A 9023-nucleotide genomic window follows, 5' to 3' on the forward strand; every position below is an offset into this window, starting at 1 on the left:
TTCTCTGCTTTTCAAATGGAGTGGCAGAACAAAAAAACTCGACACTACAAACCATGATTAGATGTACATTAGAGGATGCTGGTTTAGGCAAACATTTCTGGTCAGAAGCATTATTATATTCCAATTGTACACTTAACAGAATTTGGTCTAGTGTCATAAATAAAACTCCATACGAATTAATGTACAGTAAAAAACCCAAGATAGCCCACATGCATGTATTTGGAGTCACAGCAGATGTACATATACCGAAACAATTGAGACGTAAAGGAGATAATGTATCTAGGAGGCTCAGATTCATGGGTTATGAAACAGGTACAAAAGGATATAGATTTATTGACAATAATAACAAATTCATAATTTCTAGGACAGCCGTATTTCATGAACAGGCCAATTGGTCTAAGATACATCTTAATGAGGTACTCCCAATAACAAGATCAGATATTAAAACACAAGATAAAACAAAAGGGGAAAGACAAAACTGCAGTACACAAACGAGCGACACCAAAATATGGATGGGAAATTGCCCCAAAATCAAAACAGATTCATTAACACAAAAGGAAGCAAGATATTTACATGATAACAACAGTAGACCAGAAAGAACAATTAGATGCAATAGGAATAAAGTACCAGAAAGATATAAGGATTACATAATGCATATAAATAATGATACATCAACACCTAATACATATGAAGATGTATTAAAACTACCCACAGAAGAAAAAGAGAAATGGGAATTGGCCATGGCCAAAGAAATGGACAGTTTACGAGAACTCAAAGTATTCACTCCAACACCAGTCCCAAAAGATAAGACAATTATAGGCACTAGGTGGATATTTAAAATTAAGAACTTAGAAGGGGGTAACACATTATATAAAGCAAGACTAGTTGCACAGGGCTTTGCCCAAAGATACCCTGAGGATTATACAGACACATATTCTCCCACTGTAAGAACTGAAAGTGTTAAGACAGCTTTAGTAACAGCCTCAGCCCTTAATCTTGAAGTCTTTCAATACGATATACAAACTGCATATCTACATGCAAAACTCGATAAAGAAATATATGTAAGAGCTCCCCATTGTCAAAACACAAATAGAAATGAAACATGGTTACTAAACAAAAGTTTGTATGGATTGAAGCAATCCGGCAAGCGCTGGTATGAATGCTTGGTCAATGTACTCAAAACTATGAATTTCAATGCTACAACTGCAGACAATTGTTTTTTTGTTAGGAGAGAAGGTGAATCATTAGAATTTGTGTTAATCTATGTGGATGATATTTTGTATATTGGCAAACATAAAGATAAGAGAGATATATTTGTATCAAAATTAGGAGAACATTTTTCGTTAAAGTCATTGGGGAAAGTAAATAAATATCTTGGAGTACAGATAAGTAAAACTAAAAAAGGATTTAGATTGTCTCAGAAAGATAAATTTATAGAACTCTTGAACAGATGCAATATGAATGATGCAAAGCCTCGTGATACTCCAATGCAGGTTGATTTTCTAAAGAATATGAATGAATTATCTCCTGAGTTTAATGACAATACACTTTACAGATCAGTTATCGGTTCCCTCTTATATATTGCCAATTGGACCAGACCTGATATTGCCCTTAATTTACTTTCTAGATATGTCAGTAAACCCTTAATTTATCATTGGGAAGCAATTAAAAGAGTGTTAAGATACTTGAAACACAGCTTAGATTATTGCTTATTATTAGAGCCCAACGATGTCAAAGAGCCTATTCTCACCTGTTACGCCGATGCTGACTGGGCAGGCGACACTAAGACCAGGAAGAGCACTTCCGGCTATGTATTCTTTCTTAACAACTGCCCAGTCTACTGGTATACTGGAAAACAGGATTTAGTAGCCACATCAACCACTGAAGCAGAATATATTTGCTTGTCAAAAGCTTCTAATAATCTCATCTGGTTCAATGATTTATTAACTGATGTTTGGAAGAGTCCTTTGCAACCATTCACTATACATGAAGATAACAAAGCTGCAATAGAGATATCTAGAGCAGATGCTATTGGTCAAAGATCCAGGCATATAGATATCAAATACAAACATGTAAGACAATTGTCTCAAAATGGATTCATCAAAGCTATTCATTGTGACACTACAGAACAAATAGCTGACATATCGACTAAACCTTTACAATCAAAACAACATAAATATCTAACTTCAAAATTATATGTTCTATATTGTTCTGACTCTGAATGTAATTATTGCTGTATGTCGAATCGGCATTTAGAGGGGGATTTGTCACGGATAAATGCCTTATTCTCGAATGAAAGAGATATATGCTCATGGAGTACCAAGGGTTAATTTATTCTTCTTTTCATAATGTATTTCTCACTAACCACTCCTCCTCCCTAATCCCGCCTCCCTGGTATAAAAGGAGATGCACACTCCTCCTCCTTGCTTCTATCTGCAATCACTCTGTAAATATAGAATGCCTTCTGTGAATAAATAATACTTTGTTTGAATACTACAACTCTGAATTCTTTATTGAGTCCGATCCTCGAATTACGGCAACAGAAAAAGACACTGGAAACATGGAGACTGCTTGGAAGGATGGTTTAATGGTGGACAGGATCACATGGTTTGAGTTCCTGAACAGAAAAGGGGCTGAGAGTCAGCGAGTCCCCGGGTTTATGCCCTGGTTTTGAACTTCCTGGGGCCCAGAAAGAGTATCCTGATTGGTTGTCAGACTCCCAGGGGGTGGGGGTCTTAGCTAGCCTTGCTGGTTGATGTAATCTTACCAGGTGCCTTGTGGTGAGTTTCTGCTGCTAGATGGGCCCTATAGTTTTAGTTTCTGTGCTAGATGGGCCCTATTGTGTTGCAGATTTTGGCCCATTTACAAAGTTGTGGGGGGGGGGTGGAGGCAGGAAGCTGCTTGTCTTTTAAAACATGTTTCTCCATTTCTCATCCAGGGAAATCTAATATTCTGCCTTTTTAATATTTCCTAAAATATTTCATTCTTCCAGGAAAGGGGTGGGTGCTAACTTCCTACAGTTAGATAGGGCCCAGTGTTCAAGTCTGTCTGCATCCATCTGGATCTTGAGCCTATAGAGTGTTAGTTCTTCCTGCCAGCTTAGTATCATCTGCATATTTGGTAAGTTCCCCTTCTATTACTGGCCTAACTACCTATTAGTACTTGCCTAAAATGGAACCTTGTGGTATCTCACCGCTTACTTCCCTTCATATACTTAGACCCATTAAGGACTACTCGTTAAGTATGGTTTGTCAGCCAGTTGCAAATCCGTCTGGTGATGATGCTATCTATCCCACTTTTTTCTTACTTGCCAAGAAGTTGGTTGTGGTCTACTTTGTCCAATGCCTGGCTGAAGTCTTAAGTATATTATGTCCACAGTATTTCGCTGGTCTACTAATTTAGTCACTATGTTCAAGAATGGAATAAGATTGGTTTGGCATGATCTGTTTTTAACAAACCCGTGCTGACTGCTAGTTATTACTAGCTAGAAAGGTTGACATTCAAACGTGAGTTTACATACCCTTTCTGACTTTTGATCTAAAACTGGTTTTTGGTGATGTTTAATCCTGTGCTTATTGATGAGATAATTTTCCCTATTCAGCTTTGTTTGGAAGGGAAAATGTTAATCTCTGTTCCTGAAAAAAAGCAGCTTCAGAAATCTGGCTAGTTCCTGCATCTATTTGTTCTGGTAATTGGTTTAATAAACAACTACTGTATTTGCTCTTTTGCTACATTTTAATTGCTTTCTTTGTAGTTAGGCTTATCTTTTTTTGTCTGTAAAGGGGGTCTTCTTTCACTGCTTTAGTGGTTCTTGGCACTGTCCTTTTGGGGTGTACTTCCAAGAGGGAGGATGCAAGATTGACACTGATTTTTTTACTGCTTTTCTGGGGGGCATGTGATCTTTCCTTAAATCTGGATTATTTCCTTAGGATATTTTATGAGGTGAGACCAGCTGTATATTTAAGTGGTGCAAATGGATCTAAGGATTGCTTCTCCTGGGTGTGCTCTTTCTGGAGAGCTTAAATGTTGTCTCTGCTAAAAGGTTTCACTTTATGAGCAAGAGTTGGTTGCTGATAGTTACCATTGTAGTTTAACTATTTTAATTCCTCAAGGTGCTCTGGCACCCTGCCTGATTTGTAACTCCAGCTTGTAGATATTTCTAATCTAATGATTGGTATTTAAGGCAGCTTTTTGCAAGCAAAGAAGCTTTTTGTACTTTTGAACAGGTAATCCTTGATTTACAACAGTTCATTTAGTGACCATTCAAAGTTACAATGGCACTGAAAAAAGTGACTTATGACAGCTTTTCACACTTACGACTATTGCAGCATCCCCATGATCACGAGAGGCCAGGCGAGGAGAAGCGCACATGAAGCACCGCAGTTGTGAAATGAGTGACAGAATGCTGCAACGGGCATAAATGACTGGTCGTAAGTGTGAGGACCGGTCAAAAGTGTGAGGACTGGTCAGAAATCAATTTTTTCAGCCCTCGGAGTAGTCCCTATACACATAGCCATGGCCCACCCAGTCACATGACCTCCAAGCCACGCCCACAAAATAAGCCACACCCACAATGGTGTCCCTATATGTGCATAGGAACTACTCAGAGGGCTGGAAAAGTGATTTTTGACCGGTCCTCGCACTTACGACTGTCCTCACATTTTACGTTTTTGTACCCTATCTTGTCACTGTGGTGAAGAACTGAAGTTGTGAAACAAGTGACACAGTCATTAAGAATGCTGCAATGGGCATAAATGTGAGGATGGTCGTAAGTTTGAGGAACGGTCAAAAGCGTGATGACCAGTCATAATTTACTTTAATACCAAGCATAGCACCATCTTTGGAACAAATGGGATTTGGGAGGAAATTTGATATTGTTCAAACACAGTAACGGCGCTTGATCCCTTTTGCACTTATGTTTGTGTTAACTTTTTTGTGTGTGTTGCAAGCAGGTGACGGATGGGAGATGGAGGATTCTGGCCAAGAGGCAGCAGCACCTTTGCCAAAAGACAAAAAAGAAGTTGCAGAAAAAATATATGGAAAGCAAAGTTCTGAGGAAAGCCAGTTAACGGGGGAGCTGGAGAATTGCTCTGGTTTCCCTTGTCCAGATCCCAATGTCTTATTGGACGGAGATGATTGCCAAGAAAAAGGAGAGTGTTCAAGGTGTGGGAAAACACTCCGAGATGAATCTGGATTATGTGAGTGTTGCGAAAGCCCTGCTGGAGAGAAAGAAGATGAAAGCAGGCAACGCTCCAGAGGGACCCTTCCTCCTGCTTTACATGAAAGCATACAAGGAGGGAAATCATACAAATGTACGGAGTGTGCAGAAAGCTTCGATACAAGCCGCTCCCTTGCATCACATAAAAAAATTCACAAAGCAGAGGATCCACACAAATGTCTGGATTGTGGAAGGACCTTCAGGCAGAAAAACCATCTTAATTCACATAAGAAGGTCCACGAAGAGAGCAAGAAGCATCAATGCATCACCTGTGGAAAGACCTTCAGAACCAGCACCTCCCTTACTTCCCATTTTTGGCCTCCCAAACCCCCCCATTCGTCGCGTTTTTGCCCTCGAGGCGCACTCTGCAGACCTCCCAAACCCTCTGCAGGCCCTGTTTTTGTGAAAAATGGGGGCAAAAACATTTTTTTTACTTGTTTACCTCTTCGAAATCTTGGTGCGTCTTATACTCCATTGCGTCTTATAGTCTGAAACATACGGTAAATTTAAAACCTCTTAAAAAAAAAAACACTGCCCGATCAGAAGAAGACTCTCTGGGTAAAATCCAAAATGGGGTGGGGTAGAGATGTCCTTCCAGTAAGGGGTCAGCAGAATCTCTGGTGGGTATTTACTAGGGGGAGGAGGCAGCAGCAGCCACATGCTACCCATCCTTTGACGGATTGATCCATTAATTCCACGACTTTCCCCTCCCACCCTCCCCATGAGCTGAAGATTAGTCCCTGATTCTTCTTCCTCCCCCACAAAACAACCCTGTAAGGTAGGGCAGTTTGACAGAGGGCTGGTAAAAATTGTAACTTTCCAGGGGAGAACAATATCACAGCACCAAGGTGGTGGGAATGGCCAACTCTCCAGAAGATAGGCTCAAGATCCAGACAGACCTTGGGCCCTGTAAGAAGTAATCAGGCATCCCTCCCCCTCCTGGAAGAATGAAATATTTTGGGGATTAAAAGAGGCAGATTATTATATTTCACCAAAGGAGAAACATGCGCCAGCCCCAATTTCCTGCATAGTAAAATGCAGCAGAAATGATTACAGATGGAGACTTTGGGCCCATTAAGGAATCCAGGCCAATCTATTCATAAACAAAACATCTTCAGCTACCGGGTGACAGGATTAAGCAGGACAGGACAGGACATTTTAGGACATAATAGCATTAACCCACCACCATTTAGCAAAAGACACAAGCCCCTCTTCATTGTACAATCAGTTCAAACTTCAAAGTCACAGAAACCTATGAAGATCCATCCACTCATTCGCCCATTTGGTCAGCTGCCCCAGAATCACAGGTTGGTTCTGCCTATCAATAAACAGAATCTTTTTTCCCATCAGCCTCCATTTTATTTCCAGCGCCTTTCTCCCAGCTGGGAACTGAACCAGAGGAATTTTTCTTCCAACAGCCCTAATATAAATTTCCTAATAAATAAATAAATCTTTGTTCTTAACCTGCTCCGCTTGTTTATTTCTTCCCTTCATGCCCAGCACGTGCAAGATTGGATCAGATTCTTAACAAACGGGAGAGCGTGGATCGTGAAGCCCACACTCTCCATACTGTCCATTTGTGAAGAAAAGCCAAGCTTCATAGAAAAGGATGAAAACCTCAGATAAATAGCTTGCATATTTGAAAATCAGCAATTTAGAGAAGAATACAGCACCCAAAACAAAAAAAATTCTCCAATGCTGCAGGACTTCATGTGCATTAATTAAAAAAAAAAAACTATTGTACACTAGTGTTTTGAATATAAATACTGTGGGTGGGAGGGGTAGATATGGCGGGAGCAGGGGGCCATATCGTGTTAGGGGAGCGCGCACTCGCTGTTTACGAGCGATGCGTGCTCCGGCCCCCAAAGCTCCACCCGTTTTCCAGGTTGCACAGACCCTCAGGGCCCGGGCCTTCGGCTGATGCTGTGCAATACCAGGTCCGTAGTAAATAAAGCCCCCCTCATTTGTGATCTTATTCAGGAGGGGGGTGCGGACCTGGCAGGTGTTACGGAGACCTGGTTGGGCCATGAGGGGGGGGTTCCCCTCATTGAAATGTAACCTCCAGGTTTCCTCGCCTTCCATCAGCCGAGGTCACAGGGGAGGGGCGGGGGGGGTAGCGGTTATCATTAAGGAAGGTCTGAAACCGAGGGAGGCCACTGTCCCTCAGACGACCGGCTGTGAATCCCTCCTTGTGAAATGGGGCCATGGGGTTCAGATGGGTTTGCTGATCACGTACCTGGCACCCTGCCACGTGGCAGCAGCCCTGCCCGAGCTACTCAACGTCATCGCCGCGGTGGCGGTTGATACCCCCAGGCTTATGGTCATGGCGGATTTCAACCTACCGTCCGTGGGCGAGGCGTCTGAGGTGGCTCGGGAGTTCATGGCTTCCATGACAGCTATGGACCTGACCCAGTTAATTCATGGCCCTACCCACACGGGGGGGAAACACGCTGGATCTGGTTTTTGTCTCTGGACAGTGGTTGAGTGATCTCGAGATAGGGGATATAGTCACCGAGCCCTTGTCATGGTCTGATCACTCTCCCCTTCGTCTCAACCTTCGAACCGCTACACCCCGCCGCAGGGAGGCGGAGCCGGTAAGATGGTTCCGCCCCAGGCGCCTGATGGAACCTGACAGGTTCCAGATGGAGCTTGGGCCATTCCCTGAGGCTCTGGCACACGCCCCGACTGGAGACCTAGTGGCCGCCTGGGATAGGGCGGCCGCTGGAGCTCTGGACCGGGTCGTGCCTTTGCGGCCTCTGACCTGGCGCCGATCTCATTTAGCTCCTTGGTTTACTGAGGAGCTGAGGGAGTTGAAGCACTGGAAAAGACGCCTAGAGAGTAGTTGGAGGGCCAGCCGTTCTGAATCTGACCGGACACTGGTAAGATCTCATATTAGGAATTACCTAGTGGCGATAAAAGCAGCGAAATGTAGCTATTTTGCTGCTCTTATTGCGTCATCAGATAATCGCCCGGCCACCCTGTTTAGGGTGACCTGCTCCCTGCTCCACCAGGAAGCGCGGGAGGACCCCTTGGAGGGTAGAGCCGAGGATTTTGTTCAATATCTGTATGACAAAATCACTCAGATTCGGGAAGATCTGGACTCCGACTGGGTAGTCTCAGGGGGAGGGACTGGGGCAGGTCTTGAGAATGTTATCTGGGATGAGTTTGATCCTGTGACCCCTGAGGACATGGACAGGATTCTGGGTAGACTGAACGCGACCACTTGTTTATTGGACCCGTGTCCCTCCTGGTTAGTGCTGGCTTCTTGGGAGGTGACACTAGGCTGGTTCCAGGGGATTATAAATGCTTCGTTGGGTGAGGGTGTCTTTCCTGCCGCCTTGAAAGAGGCGGTGGTGAGGCCTCTCCTCAAGAAGCCATCCCTGGACCCGGCAATGTTGGTAAATTATCGTCCGGTCTCCAACCTTCGTTTTGTGGCGAAGGTTGTTGAGAGTGTGGTCGCGAAACAGCTCCCCCAGCACCTGGATGAAACGATGTATCTGGATCCGTTCCAGTCGGGCTTCAGGCCTGGGTACAGCACGGAAACGGGATTGGTCGCGTTGGTTGATGATCTCTGTAGGGCTCGGGACAGGGGGTGCTCCTCTGTCCTGGTCCTGTTAGATCTCTCAGCGGCTTTTGATACCATCGACCATGGCATCATGCTGCACCGGTTGGAAGAGTTAGGGGTGGGAGGCACTGTGTTGCGGTGGTTCTCCTCCTTTCTCTCTGACCGGTCGCAGTCTGTGTTGACAGGGGGACAGAGGTCGACCCCGAGGCCACTCATATGTGGGGTGCCGCAAGGGTCGGT

The 9023-nt window shown here is 43.9% G+C and overlaps 1 long non-coding RNA gene across 1 annotated transcript in view; it reads left to right on the forward strand.

The window, feature by feature from the left end:
* The window catches only part of LOC148116007 (uncharacterized), an 8487-nt gene extending 1806 nt beyond the window's left edge, over nt 1-6681 (forward strand). The window contains exon 2 of the long non-coding RNA XR_015731830.1: nt 4953-6681. This is a non-coding gene — a long non-coding RNA (uncharacterized LOC148116007). The remainder of the gene's footprint in view (nt 1-4952) is intronic.
* Nucleotides 6682-9023: the final 2342 nt, after the last annotated feature.

The sequence above is a fragment of the Pantherophis guttatus genome, chromosome 2 (genome assembly GCF_059756535.1).
Source record: "Pantherophis guttatus breed Tessera chromosome 2, ASM5975653v1, whole genome shotgun sequence".
NCBI classification, from domain to species: Eukaryota; Metazoa; Chordata; class Lepidosauria; order Squamata; family Colubridae; genus Pantherophis; species Pantherophis guttatus.